General features: G+C 43.1%; 1 non-coding gene across 1 annotated transcript; it reads right to left on the bottom strand.

Moving 5' to 3' along the window:
* Positions 1-7,386: 7,386 nt before the first annotated feature.
* trnae-uuc (transfer RNA glutamic acid (anticodon UUC)) lies at positions 7,387-7,458 on the bottom strand. The gene has a single exon. It is a non-coding gene; the product is annotated as a tRNA-Glu (tRNA).
* Between the last annotated feature and the right edge of the window lie 853 nt (positions 7,459-8,311).

The following is an 8,311-nucleotide window of genomic DNA, read 5'->3' as shown; positions in this document are numbered from 1 at the left end:
CAAAGCCATACGATATACTACAAGTCCCATAATACATGGTTCTGATTTGTGGCGAAGAAAGGCGCACTCATTTGTTCTGAGTTTACTGCTTCTGTTGTTTCCTGTAAATTTGTGGCGACGTTACGTTGATTGCATGCTCCTCTTATTGACTTAGCTATACAAAGGTAATAGACAAAGATGCTAAGCCTTAACTATATTACCTTGTTTCCATTTTCACATCCATTCATGGGTTTTTGGTATATTTCATATATAAAATCTTTTAACATCTGCAATTTTATGAATTTAGTTTGACACGCGATGCATTCTAGGTTCAACAAATGCTGGTGTCGTCCCACCCATCTGAACCAGGCACGCTCCTCGTCCCTGTTGATTAAAGTAACACTTAAGTTGAAACACTTTGTTCTTGATAAGCACAAAACCATCATTGTATAGTAGCCTACAGCATTGGACAGCATTTTGATATTTCCACTGACGGTTGAGTTACAACATAGATGAAAATCAAGTTAGCCTAGAGATGGTCTAAACAGAATTTCAACTTAGGTGTTACTGGTTCCACATAGAAGGCCTGTGTGGTAAAGCAGAGCCGTTGTCTTAAGGGCCAAGAAACCTCTGTGATGAAAGCAATAATATTTGACTGGAATCTTTATATAACCACAGGGTCTACCACAGCCCCATTGTCATCCTGTTTCTGAATCCATCCCATGATATCTGCTTTCTCTAAATGCATCTAAGCTATTGTATGATACCCAATCTCTTCAGGAATAAAGATCTGGCGTAACTGTTTACATCTTGCTACTTTGATGACATGAGTAATGCATGCTATAAATAGTCTTGGGGAGATGGAAGGTCAACATAGCCTAAAGAGCTAGTTCAAATGCGTTTAACGCTCAAATGACATGTATTTGAAAGCAACAAAGACTTGAATTAACTGTTTGACACTTGGGAATCTATATTTGCATTATTTCTGAGAGTCGCATTGGGCATGGTTTTAGCTTAATTTAACATAACTGCACAAACTGGCCAGCACAGGCTCGAGCACAGATTAAAGCTAATTAACACAATATTTGAATCTGGCTCTCTGCTTAATTAGTTGTTACTATCCTACACAAACGAAAGTGGCGCATGCACTTAAAGCACTAGAATTCCATAATCCTTTACAAACACTGGATGTTTCGACGGAGAAATAGGTTTTAGAATTGTTTGTGCCACATTTGCTGGAACACAATTTGATCATGCTGATCCTGATGACAATATAATGCCCAAATCTAAACTTTCAGGCAGGAACAAAAACATTTTACACCAGACATATAATGTAACTTTCTGAAATTCCTCTTTCACAGTCTGTAGATCCGTACAGTAGAATTCTCAGATGATTCTACACATTATATCCCTCCTGGTGACAAAAGCCCATTTGCATTTATTTAATCAAGATAAACGTTATGAATTATTTGTTATAAACAGGCTTTCAAAGCAAATTTCTCTCTCCCCTCCTCTCCTCTCCTCTCCTCTCCTCTCCTCTCCTCTCCTCTCCTCTCCTCTCCCCTCCCCTCCCCTCCCCTCCCCTCCCCTCTCCTCTCGTCTCCTCTCCTCTCCTCTCCTCTCCTCTCCTCTCCTCTCCTCTCCTCTCCTCTCCTCTCCTCTCCTCTCCTCCCCTCCCCTCCCCTCCCCTCCCCTCCCCTCTCCTCTCCTCTCCTCTCCTCTCCTCTCCTCTCCTCTCCTCTCCTCTCCTCTCTATGCTGGTGTTGTCAGTTCCTGAGTTAACCTCTGACCTCACTGAATTACATCTTCACTAAAACATTATATGATGCTACAACTACCATGAACTTAAGCCTATAAATGGTATTTGCATGCATGATATATGCATTTATTCGTCTCCTGTTGCCCTCTGCCCTGTTTCTCAGTCCTTATGCCCCAGCCATCAGTAGGAACCCCCATATATAAGCCTGGCCCTGCACAAGGCCTGTTAAAACAGAGATTTTCCTGGCTTCTTCAAGGTCAGGCTCTTGGTTTCTGTTAAGCGCCTCCAGACAAGCCTGCCTGTAACATAGACTGTAACTAAAATAAATTGATCTGAAGAGAATGGAGATTCCGCATCGCTCACAAATCTCTGTGCCGGCTTCTGGAACGTGTGCTCCAGTAGATCACTGAACCAAAACCCTGTCAAACGTCTCAGGACAGACACGCAGGCTTATACTTGATGGTGCTGTCCGAAGACCTCTTTCTGAAACGCATGCTTTACGGGTCGCCTGCACTGTGTTCGTGTGGTTGTCTTGCATTATTGACGACAGATGGAGAGCTGCAAATTGAGGTGATCTATTTCTAAATCTGGAGCAAAGGCATGGCCAATAAAGGGTCCCACGTCAACACAGAACAACATCACAGCCAGAATTCATCTCTTCGGGGACTTTTCGCTGTTTCGATTGCCGCTACTGCAAAGCTGGATGTATTCTGAACCTTAACTTGAAAGAAGTGTGGTGAAACCAGGGCAGAACCGTGGGTAAGACAGGCAGCTGGGTTAATTCTGCTTGTATCACAGATATCCCTTTTCTTCTTGATCGTTTGAATGAACCCATCGGATGGATCAGAGTTCTAAATCTGTGGATGGTATTATCTGCTGCTAATCCTTTAGGCCACCTTAGAGCACCACTTTCTTAATCACCCGTTACAAGTCCATTGCCACATGAGGTCTCCCGACAAGTTATTAGTACTGACGACAATATTTAAATATTGGAATGATTGACTAAAATGCCTGCGAAGGGTGTGGGAGGATTACATTAGAAGGAACACATTTTTATAATTCAGTCTGTAAAATTTTGTCAGTCATTCAGGAAAATATTATTCTTTATTTGATTACTGCTATCAGGTTTCTTGGGACACAATAGCTGCAATAAACGGCCTTTGGGCGTGAAAAGAGCTGGCTGTTTGCTGATTACACACCAAACTAGACCCAGTCAGAGAGTTACAGAGTCATCTTTCAGATGTATGCACCAGAATAATCCCCAGATCGTCCCAGAGAGGTCATGAAATCTAAAATTCTGATGGGATTCTGATGGGATCAAATGATGCATCATCACTCAGGACCAGTTAATAACATTACCTGAAGCAAAATGCCTCTCGCCAATAAAATCTCCACCCATTACGTTGCACAAATGTGATTCTAAGAGCTGCTGTTAGATTTGCAGGTTTCACTTCAAAAGACAAACACTCGAGAAAATAATCAAGAGTTGTCAAGCTGTCCGTCAGCATAGTGACGATATAGCAAAAATATGAGTTATGTACCGGTAGTAGGTTTGTGCTAAAATGTTATTTTTCTTCTCAGACAGGGTAAATAACATTTTTCTGAACCTCTTCCCAGGGTCAGACCGAAATCAGCTTGTGCACTGCAATTTTGTAAATGTAAGAAAAGCAAATGGCAGGTTTCATTTTATTTGAAGCATAGCATACTGAGTGTATTGACTCATCCAAAACGAGATGGTACTCGATGGAAGGAGACAGCAGAAGGCACAATTGTTGTTGCCTGTGAGCTGAGTGGATCAGCGCAAAAGGGGGAAAAAAAGCACGTCCTTGTACCGCCACATTTCCCCCGTGTTTTATGACTACAAGGGCTGCCGGTTCTCATGCGCTATATTAATGTGTCTGTAATTCTAACAGGGCCTGCGCACGCTGAGGGGAGACCGAGGAAAATCCAGGCACTCGAGTGGATGGTTTAGGAGCCAAACTGATCCTACTCCATTTTTCAGGATGCCAAGTGTGCCAATCGCCCGTAGATATTATTAGCTTCGCCACCAGAACTCAATTGTAGCTGCACACTTTGGGTTTTATTTTCAGCTCTTTCAAACACTGCTGCATTCTGCATGTTTACGATTACATGTGACAACCATTTCATATGTATTATACAACATATGCTGTATGATAAAACGCATTGCTGTTTTCTTTCTATCCTCCTCTTCTCTTCTCCTCCTTAACCCAATTTTCGTCCAGTTATAAGGGAATTTTTGTTCCTTCCGCTGTTTGGAGTCAGGCTCTGGGTTTCAGGATGCTACTGTTGGTATTAACCTGTCTGACAATGTGTAGTTTTAATCCTCAATTTGTCAAGCTTTCATTGGACCGTCACAGCTTTGAAGCCTCTGAAATTGTGATAATAGCCCATCTGTACTGCCATTACATAGAAACCAGCAACCAGAAGCTTCTGCTTCCATCACAAGTGCTCATTTTTATATTGAGCTGGGTAAACTCTGCCATGAGGTCATGCTAAGATAGATAGATAGATAGATAGATAGATAGATAGATAGATAGATAGATAGATAGATAGATAGATAGATAGATAGATAGATAGATAGATAGATAGATAGATAGATAGATAGATAGATAGATAGATAGATAGATAGATAGATAGATAGATAGATAGATAGATAGATAGATAGATAGATAGATAGGCACATTAGTTTTTAGTGTTGAGACAGTGAATCAGCTCCTCAAGGCCTTTGTAATGATTTCCAATCCATTTTTATCGCTGGAGCTTCTGGCTCATAAACCCTGGCTGGGATTTACAGGAGTGCAGGTCAGGTTCTCAGTGCAGGTTCTGCTTAACGAAACAAAATATATGGAAAATTAATGCTGAATACATGTAGGTACCAAATAGGTTTGTTTATTTACAACAGACCTACAAACAATAAAATGTAGCAATGTTTGCTGATTCAGTCATTTTCCATTCCATACCACTGAGCACAATGTTACAAATTATTAATGTTTTTTTCTATTTAAATAATAAAAGATGCTAAAAGAGCAGTGCTGGTGAGCAAAGTGAACAAAAGAGTGGGCTGACAGGGAGATAAGTGCAGTGCATTACAGGCAGCAAAGGAGACCCAAATTGGTGTGTGGAATGAATAATGTATTTGTCTCAATCCTTCCAATCCTGTAAGTTTGCAGCGTGACAGTGATCACAGTTGAGTCTGGAAGGGTTGGTATTAAGAGGGAGATTAAAACGGTTGAGAGTGTAGAGGGAGAGACCACAGGAAGAGGGGATATATCTGCCCATTGTCACATCCTGTCATGGCTTGTTTTACATTTACACTTTCCCTCTTTATCCCCTTCGCAGCTCTCCTGGCATCACAAATAGGTTGGATAATTTGGTGTGGAAACAGCTGTTGAGGTAATTCAGCTGTTATTGAGACTGTACGCCGGCTGTGTTTTATACTCTGACATTTCAGCGGGATCAATAATGCCTTTTTTCCTGCTGTGATTACACTGTAAGACCAGAAAGGTCAGAATTGCTTAAAAATCCCTGCTTTGTTTGTCTTACATCATTTTAGACTTCCGCATCAACTCACAGACAAACAGATGCATCGCTGCATCCTCACACCCACACACGCGCACACACACACACACACACGCAAGCACGCGCGCAGCCACAAACAGATGCCTTGTCTCTGGTGTATTGTGTTTGTGAGATAACGGGCCAGTGTGGGCGTCTGCAAAACAGCTCAGCTTGCACCTGAGTCAAAATCTATCGCCAAAAGCTCAGAGGAAGACTCGTTACTCTCAGTCCACATTCTCTGTGGAGCCCAGCCTGTTTGTCTGTCTGACGTGACATGTTGTTATTTATTCCTTTTACAAAGTCTGAGGTTTAAAAAGACCAGTGCATAGCTTTAAGGGGTGTGAAAAGATCTGTATTTATATATATATATTTCTTCTAGCTGCAAGGAGTTACTGCATGTCATCCAGTGTGGAGACTGCATGGAACAGTTTGAAAGTCATTAGAGTAATCTGCCTCTGAGGAAGGATTTATGCTTTCCCTGTTTGTTTGCACGACAGTGAAGCAGCATTTAAAACGGTGTTTTGGACATTAGCCACACTGTAGTTGCAGGGAGGGGAAAAAAGCTGCCTATTGACTTGCTGAGGTGACATTGTGGAGCGAGGAGGCTGAACATTTCTGCGAGCTGCAGTGAACCATCATAAATCCCGTCACCTTTTGTGCATCCATGTGTTGGATGCACGCTCCAGGAAAATGACTCTGCATACTCAGAGGACGCTACATAATTGTGGTGCTTCAAGCGGAGCCAGTCGGACTGAAATAAAACAAGTGCTCCATCCAAGCCTGCTAAAAATAAGCCTGTTCAGACGAGGATGGTGGATTCTAGACGGCATGTGCGGAGGCAACTGTTTTGTGAGTGCGAGAGCTTGTATGAAACGGTGTGTTCTATTACAAATGGGACACACGAGAGCAGTGTCCCATCCAGCTGTTGTACACATCCCATGAGAGGGAAAAAATATGTGTTCATGCACGCAATTAGCGAGCAAAGCTTTTATTAGCAAACTTAAATGATCAACTACGGTGCACACATATTAAAATGAGTGCTGAAAAACATCCATGTGCAAAGTAGCAATTATTGGCATGTTAAAAATAGTTCATAATGAGGACTTCCCCAGAACCACTTGTTACCTAGCAACTGCACTTGCGTGCTGTCAGGCCTCAACACATTTTAGTTTAAGATGCAGTTGTCTGATCTGCGTGTTTCCCATCAGAGGGAGGCTTTCGGTTTGTCTCCGCTGCCTGTTGTTTGAACAGCTGGAGTGAAATCTACATACAATTCAATGGCGGTTTTATTTTGCCTGAGCGGCGTCTCTGTCCTGCTGCTCGAAGGTCACTTCATCATTGTCTGCTACGCCGCTGGGGAGGAACATTTCACAGGTCTGCCGTGCGCTCCATTGTTTCTTGACGCTGGATATAAACGGTGTTGGACCTTTGCCTGGATATTCCGTGTCTGCCTGTCTGGTTCTGTCTCGTTTCAGGGACAACAGCGAGAAAGGAAACAGTCTTGGGCGCATGTGCATTAACATCATAGAAGATGTTAACACAGATGAAACCACTCTGTAGCGTAAACTACAATGAACAATCAGCTCGGAATCACTGTATTGGCAGAACTTCCTGATCTGGGACTAAAACATGATTTAAGGATTTTCATTTAGCAGATTCACCAGTTTTTACCGTAGATGCCAGAGTGTACGTGTCTTGATGAATGTCTATGAAGCTTGTAGCAGACTCTTCTCTAACGGCTGTCCTGTTCTTCGTCAGAAACATTGCCCAGCTGTGTCTGGCTGCAGTGATATCACACCACTTCCTTTGCTCGCAAAACTGTCATCATCTGTCTGACATGAAAAGTCAGGTCAGGTCGAAGTCGGCCCACAAGGAAGAAAGACCTTATTAGTACACAGAGAGGAGGAGTTGTGTATTTACACACATTACTAGACATGAATATACAAAGAGGACATTAGGTCATGGAGATATTAGAGGGAGTACGCTGTCATATTTGAGGGTTCCTTGATCAAGGGAACCATGGGTTTCTGTCCTGGCACCTCTCCTGCTAACCAGTCTTAAAAGTTAGATTCCCATACCGGGAGTTGAACCCGGGCCACCTGGGTGAAAACCAGGGATCCTCACCGCTAGACCATATGGGAGTGCCGTAGGGGCACGTTCAGCACCCTCAGCTCAAGACTGTGATCATTCAGGCAGTCAGTAAACCCATGTTGAGCTGCCATGCACCTATAGATTTTATGAGTTCCTCCACTGTAGCTCTGTGTATAATTCCTGCCGCATTTCATCCGTATGCGTTTTTGATGCTATAGACAACCAGAGCAAGCTCCCAGCCTTCACTTTCACCGCAGGAGCCAACCTCCCATTGGTGTTCAGCCTCAGGGAGCTGATTGGACTAAATGTCGCAGAAAGAGCGGCTGTTTTCTTCCTCTCACCACCTTCTTCTGACAGTCAAACATGCAAGAGCTCGATGGTCTGATGGGTTTTGTTTGCTGGAGGTTTGCTGGGATCAATAAGGGACAGGCACAAGGACAATCAAGACATAGATAAGATGAGAACCTCCAGGTCGTCCTTGACAGTGGGAAACTTGTTGTAGATAAACCACAAGTAATCCACTTTAATTTAAACACTGGGATCACTTCACTGCATCAATATCACCCTGGTAATTGGCAGCTGGTGTCTACTGCAGAGCCAGAGTCTCCACATGACTCAAAACTCAAAAGATGGCAGAAAACCAAACAAAGACACATCCCAGTTATTTTATACAAATCAGATGAACATGCTGGCCAATTGATATGCTCAAACTGTACATTTGACCCCTCTCTCTGTCTTCCATGTCCTGAATTAGGAGATGAGAGAAGCAGCACGTGCAAATAAAAACCATTCCTAATTGCTGCAGAATGGGGAGTGGGCTCCCTGCAGGCAACGGTGTCGGATGTGGGTGAAGGCGGGCCTCCATCGCGCCATGTTTGAAGGCTCCATTCAATTATGGGCTAC

This window comes from Takifugu rubripes, chromosome 1 (genome assembly GCF_901000725.2).
Source record: "Takifugu rubripes chromosome 1, fTakRub1.2, whole genome shotgun sequence".
Lineage (NCBI taxonomy): Eukaryota > Metazoa > Chordata > Actinopteri > Tetraodontiformes > Tetraodontidae > Takifugu > Takifugu rubripes.
This window is presented reverse-complemented; position numbering and strand designations above follow the sequence as displayed.